The sequence below is a fragment of the Agelaius phoeniceus genome, chromosome 8 (genome assembly GCF_051311805.1).
Source record: "Agelaius phoeniceus isolate bAgePho1 chromosome 8, bAgePho1.hap1, whole genome shotgun sequence".
Taxonomy (NCBI): Eukaryota; Metazoa; Chordata; class Aves; order Passeriformes; family Icteridae; genus Agelaius; species Agelaius phoeniceus.
This window is the reverse complement of record NC_135272.1, coordinates 29,750,034-29,767,046: the sequence shown is the minus strand read 5'-3', so window position 1 is coordinate 29,767,046 and position 17,013 is coordinate 29,750,034.

Sequence of the window (17,013 nt, the reverse complement as noted above, 5' to 3'; positions counted from 1 at the left end):
AAGCAGGGTGGGCCAGGAAGAGAAATTAATATTCAGGATTTGGGGCACTTGCATAACCCAGTGAGCTTCTTGCTCTTTCTCCAGCTGTGGGATGCATCACCACATCCTACTCCTCCTTGGCAGCTTTTCATCTGTGCTTTCCTCCCTTCTCTGCTTGGGGACATTGGGGCCCTCAGGAGAGGCTCCCTGGGCACCTGAGACCCTGGGTTGGACAGCAGCAGTCCAGAGGAAAGGGACACAGCTCTGGGGTGGTGCACAGACAGGAGGCTCCATTGCTGGCTGCTGGCTGTCCCTTGGAGCAGCAACTGACTTTACACTTGAGCACAGCATGTCATATTTGGATAAAGTCAAGCCTATAATGAGGGATTTTTAATTGTCCTATCCGGTCTCAAAATCTTTGTGGAACTGTGACAGTCAAAGAAAAGCATCCCTTGCCTCCACGAACTGCAGAGGAATCTGCTTTAAAGCCTTCCTCCCTGAAGATTTCATTTTCTGCTGGTTATGGGGAATCCTGACAAGGTTGTCTTCTCTCACACTAGACAGGCATTTTACCTTCTTACCTTGGCTGGGGACCAAAAATCCAATGCCAAGCTGGAAATATGCAATACAGTGAGCAAACAATTACCCCAACAATCCCAAACAAGCATGCTGAGGTGAAACCTGAGCAGAAGAAATGCAAGAGGTGATAGAAGAGAATACAAACAGGTAAAACAAGAAGGATATAACTAAATAAAATCTTCCCTACAACAGGGAAGGGTTCCATCTGCAAGGGATGTCACACCATGGACATCTATTGTTGTTACCAGCTCCAGATTTCCCCCAAGCCACTCTCTGCCCTGAGCCCAACCCCATCCAGCAGAGACCAGACCCCCACCTGTGGGATGCCAGCACATGGAACCTTCACTCTTGAAAAGTTATTACGGGAGGAGGAAAAGAAACTTGCCAGAGGAATCTGAAAAGGAGGGATTGGTTGTGATTCATCATAAACAGCAGGAGAGGGAAACCTGGAGAATCTCAGCAGTGGAGGTGCCTGCCTGACCCCAGGGAACAGCAAAGCTCTGTGCTCCTGAAGGATGGGACCCAGCCAGGACCACCCAAGCACTCATTCACACATTGAGGCTGTTAGTTGCCCGCAAGCTCAAAGAAATAACTTCTAAAAATTTGAATCCCAAAATGTCCCTGCACCCAGAATCACTGCAGGAGGGCTGTAGCACCTGCCTAGAGCACGTGTGTGCTGCTGGAAATCAAAGGCTGCAGCCAGTCACACACACCAGATGGAATCTGCTGGGATGGCTCAGCTCCCCAGGTGACATGGGCATGGACCAGGCTGCAGGCAGCATCCCTGGGGTGCTCCCAAATGTGCAGGCAGGAGCAAACAGGGGAGAGCAGCATCTACAGGGGGCTCCTCTCCTGGCCATCCTTGGGGTGCAGGAGGAGGGCAGCTCCAGGGCTTGGTCCTCTCCTGCTGGCTCTGCACAGGCCAAGGTGAAGAGCTGCTGTCCTCAGCCTCTTCCTGAGTCACTGCAGCAGGGCAAGTACATCCCCTGCATGGGAGGGAGGAGCTGGTGGGTACCAGGTGAAGGGGATCCCAACCCCAGCTGGGACAGATGGCAGCTCACACATGCCATATTTTATAAAACCAAAGTGAGCCCATGTGGTCCAATGCATTTGTGGTGCCAGCTGCAAGACTCCTTTGCAGGAAAATCAACCTGCGCCTTCACCTGGGCTCTGTTTTACCAAAACCCCAAAAATATTACATGTGAAAGGAAATTCAGAGCGAGTTGAGGGGCTCTCCATTGCTCCACTCAAAGGAGATTCCACTTTCTAGAGAAAGTCTAAACCTGTCATCAGCCAGGGGGCACAGTGTCCCTCAGAGCAGTGGCTGGTGCCACATAGGAGGCACCCAGTCTAAATTAACTCTCCCCCTAATACCTGAGCAAACATTTTCGGCTTGAGACTTAATATCCCTGGACATGCCTGCTGTCTCCCAGGTGAATCCCCAGATAAACAAGGTCAGCTCAGCCCTAATGTGGCTGTAAAAAGCTGTCAGTCAGCCCAGGAGATCTGGTTGCAAGGTCAAACCAGTTCTGAAGGTTGCTGGGGCCAACCCTGGCCTGTCACTCATTTTAAGTGCAGGAAGGTTTGTTTTCTCATTACCATGTCAGGTATCCCAAATTTCGGATTAGCTGTTGGCCGCCACAACATTGTACTTTCAAAAAAAAAATAAAATAAACACAAGCACACACACATCCCTGGCCCTAAATAAATCTGTGTGCTGAGGCTGCCTGCAGCTGGGAGGTGAAAAGAAACCTGTCCTTCAGGAAAAGGGGACTTTCCCACACATTGTGACAGTTTCTGGCACAAAGAAACACCCAAAGCATAGAGAAACATCCTTCAGCTAAAATACCCAGTTGAATAAAGGCATCTCCACTGCTGAAAAGCCCCTTTGTCCAGCAGATGAGGAGAAAGGCAGGGCACCCTCCATTTCCAGGAGGAGCACATGGAAGCTGCTCCCAGGCCACTGCAAGCAGAACAGTTTTGCATGGGATGAGTCCTTGGTGCCATGAGTGAGATGAACACATCACCTTCCCCAAACACCTCCAGCTATCCAAGAGTGGGACACAGTTTGCATCCTTCCCCTCAGCTGCACAGCCCTTGTGACCAGATGAAGCTCTGGGAACAAGATCCAAACCAAACAAGCTGCCAGAGTCCAACCCAGCCTTGACTTGCTATGGTGCCAGCAGCACAGCACAGGTACAACACTCACAGTCTGGGGGACACAGACCTGGTAACAAGGGACTAAAGCCTCCCTGGTGCTCCCCTGCCCACAGCACTGTTTAAGGGGACAAGTAGTCTCTGTGGGGTAGATATTTTGGAAATAATTCCACAGGGAAAGACGTATTAAAGAGGCTCTTAAGGCAACTTGTCCCCTTCAGAAAAGCACCAACCTCTACCATAAAAGTCACTTGAGTTTTTGCCTCTCACCAGATCCTACATTAATTTGCTTCAGCCCTTCACCTTCTGATGCTTAAAGAATAAGTTGATCCATGGCCAGTTTATCCCTTGCTGAGTGAACCAGGATTCCTGAACAGCCTCCCTTCTCCCCTTGGGTGTTCAGCCACAGTGTTGCTCCTGCTGGTGCTTAAATAAGTTTTCCTGCTTCTGCAGGGAGCTGGCTGGGCAGGGATTGTCCAGGACAGCCCAAGGTACGTGCCAGGGACTCTGTCTGCAGCTGGAGAGGAGGATAATTTTTCAGGCTGTGCCTCAGGAGGGGAGGATGGGGAGCAGGGGGTTGGTCCAGCCTCTCAGAAAGAAAAAGCAAAGACAAATAAACTCCTTGCAGGAGGAATTACCAGACTGTGCACAAAGAGGCAAACCTGAAGAGACTTGTGCCAGGAATGTCGGGAGTGAGACAGGCTGATGACTGACAGCAGCACCCTCCCTCTGCAGCAGGCTGTGGCAAAGAGCAGGAGAGGTGGGCTCATCTCAGCACCTGGTGTCTCCACACAGCACTGCAGCTTTGATGCCTCAGCCCTCAGCTTGCATTTTCATGCTCCAGCCATCCATGGAGACTAAGGAACCAGGTGGGCTTGGATGTGATACACAAGGAGAGACACCAGCCCTCACCCCCACACCAGCCAGATGCAGCAGAGGTGCCCCAAACTCCACCAATCATGTCCCAAGGGTGGTAGAGGGAGCTGGTACACTTTGGGGCACACATCAAAAGACCCTCTTCACCTCTAGTTGTGCTGGTAAATATTTATGTCAACACATCCATGACCGAGGATTAGCCATTGGGATGATTTATGGAGAGAGATCATCTGCATGATGGAATATCCATGTACAACTCTCCCAAAGCAGAGCCAGGCTGAGAAGTTACCATCCCAAATGTCTGCAGCTCCAGGCTGCAGTTCACTGTCACACCCCCAAAAGGGATTAGTTTTTAACCCAGACCATTTGGGTATCCAGCTAAACTCTTGGCCTTATAAAACACTCTCAGCCACACAGCCTAAGGGATGGGGAACTGGGGCATAGCTGGGAGAGCAGCTGGGCCAGGAAAAGCTCATTTTCAGCCAAAGTGAGTGAATCATCTATGACTTCAGCAAAGTTGAGTTGACACCATCTGCTGCCCATCCTGGAGCAAACTCCTGAAACGATATCTCATGGTGAAGGAAACCTCCAGAAAGCAAAGACAACAAAAGCCTGTGGAATGCCAAGGATGCTCATCCATCACCTGCAGGGCTACAGCATCTCCCCAAGAATCTTCTCTTCCATGCTGCCCCTCAGAGGGACATCCCACATTCACTTAACAATATCCAAAATTGTAATTTTTATGTTCTTTCCATTTTCAAGGCATGTTAATTTCAAAACAAAGACACAAGACACTGTCCTTAAACATCCCCAATATTTCAAGTGCAACTTTATTTCAACATCCCTAAAATTGCATTTTCCAACAATTAAACAATTCATCTTTTTCAGATCCACTCGGGACCTCATCTAGATACACATTAATCTTCCTGATCTCAAAGAAGCTCAAAGCCAAGGAGAAAAGAGGCATTTCTTTCCCCTGATCCTACAAAACAATACTGCCACAGTATTTGCCACCGCTTCCAACCCAGGCTATCAATGCATTCAGACACGAGGCTTTCCTCATGTTGCAACTCAACCTAAAATATCTGATTCTCAGTCTCATCCCATTACATCATGCTCTCAATATCCTAAAAAAAAATAAAATAAAAAAACCCAAACAAACCCAAACTCAGCCACCTATTCAACAATCTGCTTCTTGCTGATGGCCTCAGAGAGGTCAGGAGCTGCTGTCTCTGCTGGAGATCAATGCATCCACTGAAGAAGGGGAATGATCCATTCATTCACCCCCTTTCCTTAACCCAGCTCCTCACCATTTCACCTCACTCATTCCCACACCATCTTGCATGTAGGTGCTGCTCCTTCCTCTTCTTTCCTCACCTCTCTGCTCTTCAGGGGTTGCAGCTGATCAAGATCCACTCTCCAGCAATTGCTGGAGCTGGTCCTAATATGCTGCAGTAGAAGGGAAGCTTTGGGCCAGCACCACTATCTGGATATCTTCACCACTATCAACATACAATAACAGATAACATGCAATACAACACAAATACTCTCAGGGTTTACAAAGCATATTCCTCTCCTCTCCTCCTGCCTTGCCTGCTTGAGTTCAGAGATGGCCAACAACTATTAAACACATCAATGTAAATGTTAGTAGATTGCTTCTAATAGGAAACAAAAATGTTTTGAGCAGAGCTAATTGCCGGGAAATAAGGTCGTTCCAATATTTCAGCAGGGGGTTATAAATCTCTTGGTTCCTGCCTCCTTCCAGCATTAAGGTCTTACAGATGTTGCTGTCAGAAGGAGAAGAATGATTTCAGATGCTTGTTTCCACTGTACATTAAAAAAAAGAAGGGCATAAATGTGTGCAGCAAATTGCTGGGCAAGTTTTCTTTCTACAAGAGAAAAACCACAGAAATCTCAGAGAGCAAAACATAGAAAATCTGCATTGGGACTCCTAAAATCTTATAATGATACAAAATGCTCAACACACTGACAACTGGCAAAACTTTAACACGTAATTCAAGCCAGCCAGTTGCACTGACTGCCAAATTGCTTGTTCCAGTGCTCTGCTGCTTTTTTACTCTTCTGCACCACCAAATATTCACTGTACATGGAGGCACTCTCTAGACCCAAAAGAAGAATGTGAACCAATCCATTTTTTCCTGAGCTGGAATAGGAAGATGAGAAGAGTCTAAGCAGCTGATAGAGAGGACAGCTGTTTTCTTGAGAAGCTAGACCTAGACCCAAATTCAAATGCTAAGAGGGCAGGGAGAAGGAAGAAAGCTTATACTGAGTATAAGACAACGATTAGGGAAAAAAAGGAGACTTGGTGGCTGTCTCCAAGTTGTCTTGCCAGGGTAGTTCATCATTTACATGGGAAATATCCATGAAAGGGGCTGGCTCAGCTCCTTTCCCCTGGCACAGAGTGGCTGATGAGCTCTTGGGAGCACCCAGACAACTCCAGAACTGGGGTGAAGCTCCCCACCCCAGCCCCATGCTGACACCCCATGGTACCTGCTGTACATGGACACACGGTGTGCTCTCTGAGGAAACTATTCCCCAAGCAGAAAGATCTTGATAATTTAAAAAAAAAAAAAAAAAAGCAAGACCTACAAAAATAAAGCTCTCAACTGCACAACCAATTTGCTTCCTGGAAAAATAGAGGAAGCAAGGAGAGGACCAAAGACTGACCACCAGAGACTAGAGGTGAGTCCCTGCAGGAAGGTGCCCATTGAGTTTCTCATCATTGTTTAAATTGGGATAATGTAAGAATTACAAAGGGCAATGCTCTGGCTCCTGCTTAGCACCACCACAAGATCTGGGTCACATCCCCAGCCAAGCAGGTGCCCACACTGTCAGCAGTGCCTGCACCCAGCATCCGGGCCAGGCACCTGCCAAAGGAGGACCTCAGTGGGCTCTGGATGCCCATGTCCAAAACTGCCACCACAACAGCCAAGAGAGCTGAAGTCCTGATGGGGACATGTACACCAAAGTGCACAGCTTTGCTCAGCTTCAGCTCAGTGAGCCAATTTAGCTTTTACAGGTGTCACCATCACACATGCAGTGTGTTAAGGTGACCTTTTTTTCCAGCAAAGTACAATCCACTCATTCTCCTTCAGCTTCACTTCCTTTAACAACACCATCCAAAGGAGGGAAGGGCTCTGCATCCCCATGCCCAGCATCCCCAGTGGTCTCCTTGGGGCTCTGTGGAGTCTCTTTAAGGCATCAGATTTGCTCCAAACACGCCTGACTCGAGCCAAGGGGCCAGGACCTCTCACGAGAGGCATTTGCACTGCTTTATTTTTCCAATTCAGCAGAAACTGTGACTCTGCTGCTAAGAAGCCTGGAGCCCACTCTGAAGACTGTTCCAGGTTTACACTGTTTTTCCTTAAGCTCAGAGATCACCACTGAGCTGTCTCTCATTCTGCTTTTGGCACTTTCTTTCATTTTAAAACGCAATCATATTCCCTCCCCCAAAATAAACCAACAAAAACAACACATCCAGACAAGGGACCATCCAGTTCAGCTCCTTTAACATTCCCAGGACAGCAGTACAACTCCTCCAACCGTGGTGGGTGTTACACTTTGGATATGATTTCCACTAGACACAAGTGGCACTGCTTAAAAAATAATCCAAGCCAGAAATAACGCACAGGGACAGAGGAACTGAAGTCCAACCTCTCTCTTACTCAAGTTGAGGACCTCATGGTTCCCTCAGAAACCAGACAACCACCACATATGAAGAAGCAGTGTCCATCTCAAACCTCTCAATGTGTGTCCATCTCAAACCTCTCAATGCTCACACACAGCTGGACCCCAGGGCCTGTGTTCACGTTCTCATTTTCTATCTCATGGCTACTCTACAGGACCCATGAGTGGGGTTATGTTTAGGCCAGCTGGACCTGGGACTGATACCTGCAGCTGGCAAAGATAAGGATGCTGAGATGGCCCATTTCAGGATCAGCCTCTTAAATCACAGAGGGCAGCGTGGCATCCCTGGGGGGCAGCTCAGCACCTCCTGCACTGTGGGTCAGCAAATCCAGTGGGGAGGAGATGCCCCAGGATCTTCACACCCCAGCCCTGTGCAGGGGGTGGCACAGCTGCCAGGTGTGCACTCCAGGGTGCCCATTTTGGGAAGGCTCCCCCGCCCTGGCTGTAAATACCAGCCCTGAGCACAGGATCCCAGCGGCTCCCCGTGCTCTTCCAGCAGATGTGCCAAGACAAGCTGATGTGAGGGTCTGAAATCAGAGGTTTGTTGGTCTCCTGGGAGCAGTGAAAGCCCAGGCTGGGGACTGAACTGCTGACTTGAGAGCACAAGCAACCGAGCTCTGTGAGGGCCACGAGCAACTGTAGAATGATTTAGGAGATGAGACCTTGGATTTGCTGATTATTTATCTTGTTGATGACTCAGACAAGCAGTTTTACTGTCCAATCCTTAGGGGAAAACATGTGGAACTAATCAGGCTACACCAAAATAAAAAAGAAAAAGATCAAATTAACATAAAATAAATTGAACGACGCACACAATACCAAACCTGATTTTTCCTTCCAAATGGGCACTGTATCTGAGATTCTTGCTCGTTTATTATTCTTTAGCTTTTAAAGGACAACACATGGCAGCAGAAGTCATTTTTGTAAGCACAACAAAACATAATCTCTTCACAAAGAAAGGCAATAGCTGTTTACTCAACAGGCCCCTCCTATTCATGACGTTGCCATCTGGAAATAAGAATGTCAATGAAAATAATAATAAACCAAGACATTTTTGTGATTAAGTTAGAAAGACACCAACTTCAGTATTAAAGCAGCCAATATGAACAAGGTTTTGTGCTAATAAGAACCATGAGTTTGTTGCCTGTTAACACAGGCTAAGGAGGAGACAAGATGCTTTAATGTTGGCTGGGATGTTTGGAGGCTTTTACCTTTTGTGCCCCAGAATCTTTGGGAAAGTCACTTCAGCTCCACTAATCAGGAGCTGGATGCCTAGCTCCTACTGAGATCCACAATTTGGGATCTTGTAGGATTTGGGAGCTGTGATGGGACACAGTGATGTCCAGAGCCTCAACCCTTCCCAGACAGGATCTATGATATGTTAACCTCTAGTTTCAAAGGTATGCACATAGATAAAAACTAAAACTTTTCTTAAAAATTACACATTTTGACGAAATTTCCTTTTGGGGGAGGGAGGATCAAGTTACCAACCACAACACAGGTGACTCAAATCCCCTCTCCCACCAGCATCACCCCTCCCTGGGATCTCAAGGCTTGACTTTGAGGCAGAGGGTCTTGCTTGCCTGCCCATTTCACTGCCTCCTCCTCAACACAGCCTCCCAGATAACATCAGTCCAAGGTGATTATGTCCTTCCCAGGCCAGCAAACCAGATTTTCTGAATGACCTACCCAGATCACTTCTCATCAGCCTCATGCATTGGTCGGTGCCATAGCTCTTCCTCTGCACAAGTCACCAGGTATTGTCCTGGAGCCAGACAGCTTTTCCCTCCTTGTGTTCACTGAAAGACTGAGAATTTCAGAGCTGGAGCCATTCACTTCACCCACGCTCCAGTGATTTGTGTCCCCACCCCATCCTCAGGTCACTCAAACTTGCCCTTCCACTGAGCTCTTCCTGTTTGCCTTCCCTTCTCCCTGCCCTTTGACTGACAGGTTAAAGATGGGCCTGTCAAGTGGGCTGTGGTCTGGGGCCAAAAAGGGAGAACACCCCACTCAGCAGGGAAAGGTACTTGCTGTGAGAGCTTATTTCATCCCTGTCAGAGGGATTATGCTTCACCTGGGGTAGATCATCTCCCCACTGAATCAGCCCAACGCTCTCAAGCCAGGCCTCAGCAGAGAGCATCCCAATGCCGGTCCATCCCCAAAAGCTTCCTGGCAGCTGCTGGTGCATTTGTTACTCATGATGGGTATTTCAATCTGTTTCATGGCTGTGTTTTCTATCAGGGAGCAGCAGGACCCCAACTTCTGCCTGCCTCATCCTCACCCACCCCAGAGCTGTGCTCTCACCCATGAGGAGAGGGGTGACCTCAGGGTTCCTCTCACCCACAGAGTGTGGGGGACCTGCAGACACCCTGGGTGTCTGTCATTCCTCCCCTCCCTACCAACAGCTCTAAGAGACCACAGTGACCCCAACAACAGGTCTGTTCACAGGTCTGCAAGCCCTCCCATCAGCCCCACTTTCACTAAAGGAAACCTTTCATCAGGAATGCACCTTCACTGGAGCAACAAGGCAGAGGAGATCAGGCAAATACCACAGAGCCAGTGACAGCACACCTTGAAACAGAGCCACAGCCTCATGCAGCATCCCAGACTCTTTCCTTTTAGCAAAAAGAGACAATCAGCATTCAGGCTGACTTAAAAGATTGAGCAGGATGATGACAGCTCCCATTTTAGGGAGAAAGGCAGAGAGAGAGGGGATTTGGTTTCAGACTAAACCCTTTCAGCAGGCTCCCATCAACACACACCCAAGGTCACACGTGGGAGGCAGCTTCTTTAAAATAATAGGAGAGCTTGGGGCTTTATTTACCTCCAGAAAGGCTTCTGGACTCTGCTGGTGGTTGCTTCACCCCCAGGACCTCATGGGATTCTAGAAATGTCACCCCTAAAGAAGCAGGTTTTGGGGACCAGTGTCTGTGTGTGGGGATGGGGACAGCAGGGCCCAGACAGGGGTCCATGTCCCCATGGATGCCCACCCATCCCCAGGCAGGGTTTCACACCTACAGTCACAGCCCAGCACTGCACTGGTGCCCTGTCCCCACCCTGCACAAGGCAGGGTCAGGCTGTCTGCCAGCAGCAGAATTCCTCCCTGGCACTGGCCCCCTGGACCCAGCCATGTTCTAATGGACACCCAACTCAGGCACACAAAGAACCCATCTCCTCTGCTCCCACCATCACAAGACAAGAGCACAAAGGGTCAAGGCCAGGAGTTTGCTGAGGAGCAGAGGGTCTGTCACTGCAGCCAGGCACAGCCTGCAGGTCCACAGCAGCATCTCAGCACTGGGACAAACAGTTCCCATTTGTCTTATGCCTCTCAGGTGATAAAAACATTGTTCTGCAGCAGAAAAGGGAAAATGGCATCAGCTGTACACGGAACAGAGAACAAGGCTGGTGGGTTATGGTCCTTCTGTCTCACCTCTGTCACCTGCAGGGGAGGGGTCAGGGTTTACTCATGCAGCTCACTTACTTATTAAGAGTAAGTTAATAACTTAGAGCTGGCTCTCACTTGAAACCAGCCAAAAATGACCGACCTCTCAGCATCACACCTGCTGCTGATTTGTGGGCAGGGCAGAGCAGGCAGATCTTGCCACAGGTCTGCTAAACCTGTGCAGGGCAGCTACTCCAGCAAGCAAGGCTCACTGATTTGCTACAGGTGTGTACCATTTAACCTTCAGCATTTCTTTCACTTTTATTCTTTACTCATTTTCTCCACTTAAATTTAAAGCCTGCAGTACAGAGACAGCCAGGGAAGTTTTCTCACTGAATAGAGCTGGCCATGCTTCCTTAAAGCTTTCAATACTGGAGTCAGAGGGAGTTGGGTAGAACTTTTTCCCTTTAAATAAAGCTCCAAGAGATGATACAGAAATCTGAGTCCACTTAAAAAGAGAAAAAAAACCAAACCATCTTTCCTACTCCTTGTGGTTACTGGAAGGAAATAAACCAAAAAAAAAAAAAAAAAAGAAAGAAAGAAAGAAGAAAAAAAGAAAATACAAAAAACAACCAAAACCAAGCTTCAGATCATTTCTAACCGGATTTCATGCTCCCTGAGTGCCTGGCAGGCTTTCCAGTCACGAAGGTTTTGGGGCACCAAAGTCCCTCCCCTTAAGTAACTCCTCAGCAGCTTGGGAAATTTAGGGCATTTACTGGTGGGGAAAAGGAACTGGGAGCATGGGAAAGACCTGATCTTGATAAGGACCTTTACCTAAGGAATCCCGAGGTTCTGGGCTCCAGTGACCACCCTGCCTCCAGTAACGCCCTGAGAAAGGGATCTCCTTGGTATGGCCAAGACCACACTCACACAGCCCGAAGAACCCAGCAGCTTTGCCCCGAACACACGGATTCAGCAACAAGCAAACCAACCCGAGAGCCCTCACCTCTGCTGCTCGGCCGGATCCCAAGCTGGGGCTGCAGGAGCAGCTCTCCCTGCCCGTGTGCGATGTCCTGCCCGCAGCTCCACGCGGACTCCTAGGGCCCGGGAGGAGCCCGCTTGGTAAATGCCGGTCCTCACCCGCCCGGGCTGGCTTCGCTGCTGGAACCAATTAGAGCAATTAGCAGCACATCAGCGTTTGTGCTAAGGACTCTCACATGTGGGTGTTTGCCAGAGACCTTACCCATTTCCCCGCTGTCAGCATCTCCTGTGCTGTTTGTGGGCGCTCTCGTGTCCCCCTTTCCCCCAGGGCTCGGTTGTTAAGGGACTGTGCAGTTCGGGGAGCAGCAGCCTAGATAAGGCAGCAGTTAATCAATTGCTCATAATGGAAGAATAACAACCAGCTAATTAAGGGTCTTCATATGCCTCCTCCAACCTTCATTAGCTGCTGTGGTGACCCTGTGCCTGCTCAGACAGCAGAAACCTACCCACGCTCTCAAAAAGACCCAAAATCTCCCTTCTCCAGAGCATGCTCTATCACAGTGCCAGTTAATGGATGCATCATTTCCCCCTAATTTTCGAAATTAAGGCTAAGACTTTAAATTATTATTGATGCTTATGTCATTTGTGCCTTATCCTTTTCATTAACTGATGTTTTTAACTTTTAAAAACACATGTCATCTGAAACAAAATTATCTACTCTCTTACTCTGCAGTGCAGATGGGCTTTAGCAGGCTGGACATGAGTGCTGACAGATATCACATCCTTCAAGGACAACTGGACACCCAAGCTAGTTTTGGTTCTCTCTGCCCACAATTATGATAAATTGTTCTCGAAGCACTTTTCTACCAGCATCAGCAGGTGCCCTAAAAATTGCAAATTTTCCCAGGGAAAAAACCCTCTCCTCTCAGGCCGTTGGAAAAAACCAGCAGAATTAACATCCTGACTTGAACATCTGGACTAACTTTGGAGGCAAATTGAAGAGATGCAGTGAATTCTCCTAAACCCCAGTAAGGCTGCCCTTCTTAAGGGACCTTGTCCTGCTAACTGTGGTGAGCTAGGAGCCAGTTTGGTCAAATTTGAGCAGTTGCTCTTTGCCAGGCCATTTCTCCTTTTGCCATTCACGTACAGTGTACTTCTGTCAAATTTGGGAGTCCCTTTGTACATTGATCTCCTGGCCTGTAATACAGGCTGCTCAGAAGATGGGAACACCTCTGAGCAGAGAGGAACAGATCTGCTGCAAAGGGGCTACAAACTCCTTAGTGCTGAGTGCCCAGGCAGCAGTGCTGCTCTGCTGTCTGTCTGTCTGTCTGGGGAGTGTCACAAGACCCAGATGTCCCTGGAACAGCAGAGGTGCTGAGCCTGCCCAGGGGGTGCCTGCTGGTACCAGTCCTGCTCATGCCCCACGGTCAGAATTACTGGCCATGCCCCAGCACCAAGTGTTGTCAAAACAAAGTCTAACCCTGCTGGCACCTCCACACTTCTCATTTCTGCCCTGCACCAGCCAAGATGCCAACCCCATTCTGTCTCTTCCCATTCTCCTACTCTGAGGTCCTTTCGGGAAAGCATGGGCTTGTTATTGCTGAAGGATACCCAGGTAGCATCTGCACAGCCATGCCTGAAGAGTAAACTAGCCCATGCTTTTCCACCAGAGTCATTTGGGAGGAATAATAGAATATAAATAGAATAACAATAGAATAACAATAGATAATAAATATAACATTAATAGAATATTTATTCTATTATTCTATGGAACGATAGAATATTAATATCAATATCTTCTAATAACGAGAAGATTTTGACAAAAAACATTTATCAATTGACAAAGCAATTAAGGTTTTGACTGTGTTGCTACTGTCTTTTCTCTCTAAAATTTTCCTGTGGAAGGGAATCAGGTGCTTACCACTCAGCTCTTCCCAGCAGCTTCACTTTTAGTGTCCCCTCTGCCATCCCAGGGTAGAGCTCACTTCTGAGGCACTCTGGGACGGAGAGACACCAGAAATACTTCTCTGCCATGGTACCAGGTATCAAACTCCTTCACTAGTGGCAAACTCTCACTCAGGATTATCTGAGAAAGTTACCTTTTGGTCCATGCTATTTGCACAGAACAGCCAAAATAATTAAGTTGTCCCCATCTAGTTGTTCTCATTAGATTAAATAAAATTACTAATTAAAAAAAAAGAAGAGGCATGGCAATGACTGTTGTCAAGTTACCAACATATATCCATCTCAGTGCAACAAAAAACTAATCAAAAATCTATTTCTTTATAAGGATTTTTTTTTTTTTGAGTTACACCGTTAAAAGTAGTCAAGCTTTTAAACTAAAAATCAGGTCTTTCAACATAGTGTGCATCCCATGAATGCCCCTTCCAGGCTGCATCCTGCTCTCCGCGAGGCTTGCACCCCTCCTTGTGGTGCATCGAAGCAACTGTCGTGTGAGAAAAATCCTCTGCTGGGCTCTGGCTCCCAAAAAAGAGCACAGAGACATCCATCATCTCTGGCACCAAGCACCACCCTCTCCATGTTGTGAACGTCTCCGAGCTAGAGATATAAACAACTTCTGCCTCTTACTAGAAGTCAGCTCTAAGCACACGTTTCAAACATCATTAAACTGGAGGGAGTAGAAATGTGTGACACATTGAAACAGTTACACTTCTCAATCTTAATGTTTGTTTAAAGGTTACTTTTGGATGAAAGCTGGTTAGAGAATAAATAACAGATGCTGAAAGCATCCATTATGTATTTTTGCAATTAGCAGAAAATCTTGGTACTTCTCTTAAAGAACATACATAATTTTGTGGGATGTTTACTGCTGGAAGCAATCTGCTCTTGCTGGCAAGAGCAGCATCCAAGAGCCCAGGGAAGCTTCACAAGGAGTCACACATAGTAAGCCAAAAGCAATGCTTGCTTCAGGAACAGCACTTAAACCCCTGTGCTCGCTGTTGCAAGGAAGTGGTCAAATGCACTTTCTTTCCACAGAAAATTTTAAATTAGAAAGAACATGGTGAAATTATCCCTGTTTCTTTTCCACAGATGTTTTGATTACCCAGAAAAAAAAAAAAAAAAAAAAAAAGTGGTTCCTGATTATACTTTCATTTAAAAAATGCACCCAGGATGTTTCATGCCATTGTTGTCTTCTCTGCCCAAAAGGTTTCTTCCATGGCCCAGCTACCACCTCCCCTCTTGGGGTATGGAGATACTGCTGTGCCTTGGGAGCTCCTGTGCTCCAGCATGCATGGCCTGGAAGGGAAAATGGAAGTAAGGAAGCCACTGCAGTTCCCAGAAAGTATCTCACTCTCATAAAAATTTGTGTGTGGAACATGAGGTGGAGCAGCAGCTTTAACTGTGCCAGTCTTCCCTCTCCCTGATGATTTCCATCACATCCAAATGAAGCTGGAGGGGGTATTCAGAAAGAACAGAGGTATTTTGAGTTAAATGTACTACAAACCTCAGCACACTTAGTGATCATAGCTGGGAACTTCAGCTGGTTCTGGTTTAAGAGGACAACAGTAATAATGCCCTGAACAGAAACCTAAAGGGCTGCCCTCTGCTCAGCCAGGAGAGAGGACCAACAGATTTTACATCCTACATACACCCTGATAGATCCTGATAATTCCTAAAGACCTCCCAAAAACCATAGATTAAGCTTTAATCCTAAAACTTGATATAATTCTATCCCCAAATCTCTTTTTATACCTCTTGGTACTAAATAGAAGTTGTCCAAGACACCATTTTCATGTACCATACCCAGCCCATCACACTTTGGTAGTCACACAGCAATCTGTGCCATTTCTCACCACACAGAAACAGCATTGTGCTAAAAAGCCCTCCAGAGTAAAGCAGATAATATCTTTTGGGATGGTGCCTTGTATTTTCCAAGAGTTGTCTCGCTGCAGCAGTTATTACAAGAAACTAAACCAAACCCTCCTATTTGCAAATTGGATAGAAAAAGCACAACTCACACTGGTATTTGGTTTAGGACTGAAGGGTTCACACAGGGCTTAAGAAGCATTTTAGACAAAAGCAAGCTTTCTGCCAAACATTTGAGGGGGAAGAGAAGATTTCTGCTTTGCTGTCTGAGTACAGTTATAAGCCAGGATGATGAAAATGCCTGGCACTGCTGCCCACAGTGAAATACACTGTGCATCTCCTACCTCACATGCAAGGCTCATGTTGCTGTCATCCTGCCCAGTTTAGTTTCAGTGTTATCCTGAAGAAAAATTCCTGTCTCCACAACCCCTGGCATTAAAGGTGGCAGGCTCAACAAGAGGAGATGAGGAACTTGTAGGCAGGGAGTGCTTTTGCAATAATTTCTATACAGCACAATGATGAAATAGCAGGACCCCACAAGCACTGCTGCCCTGTAGAACAGGTATTTATCAAAAGCTGAAATCTTAAAAGTGAAGCAGAATTGACCTGAGCTTCTCTAAGCATCTTCTCTCCCCTCTTCCACCATCTCACTTGCCTCCACTGATGCACAACTCATCACTGCTGGTTTAACTTCTAGTGACCGAGGAGGTTTTCTCATGCAGCTGCTGCTAAGAACTGTGCTGAAGCAAGGCAGGCACAGCTGATCTGACTCACACAGGAGAAAAGAGCAGAGCTACTACACAGAGATTTCCTGTAGCTGGAAAAAAAAAAAAAAACCAAAACAATGTGCTTTATGTTGGTTTTGTAACAGCTTATGTACCAAGTTCATGTTAGAAACAGGTTCAGATTGCTCCAGAGGAAGGTTTAAAGGTTTTCTTTATTTAGTAAGCACATAGAGATTGGCAAAAGGACCCCCTTCCCTATCCCAAAGAGCATCTGCAATTCAGAAAGGTAAGGAAAAGGCATTAAAAGGCAGAAAGCAAAGAGGATAGAGCATACCTCAGCTGAGGAGATTAGAAGACTCAATAAAGACACCTATTGTTACCAACAGAAATACTCTACAAATACACAGGCTGAAACCCACCATCTTAAATTAAGCAATCCGTGAAAAATAGCAGAGATGCAAGATTAAATTCTTCCATGCTCCCCTATCTCCACTGGAAGGCTTATAAAGATCTGCAGATCACAAGAGTGTGCACATTGCTGCTATCTGAAACCATGTATTAATATTTCTATATTATCTAATGTTTTGTCTCCTTTGTTACCTGATCAGGCAGATCCTCTTCACGTTGTCTCGCAGTTTTCATTAACCCTGGGATGTTTGGACTGTGGCAAGGGCACAGCCCTGGGTCTCAAAGTCCTCCTGCACCACGGCTTGAAGAAATAACCTGCTTGTGCCAAGGAGCCAACTGTTGCCCCCCAGAGCAGAAGGCCAGCAGAGCTGTCAGAGATCACAGCCTTCA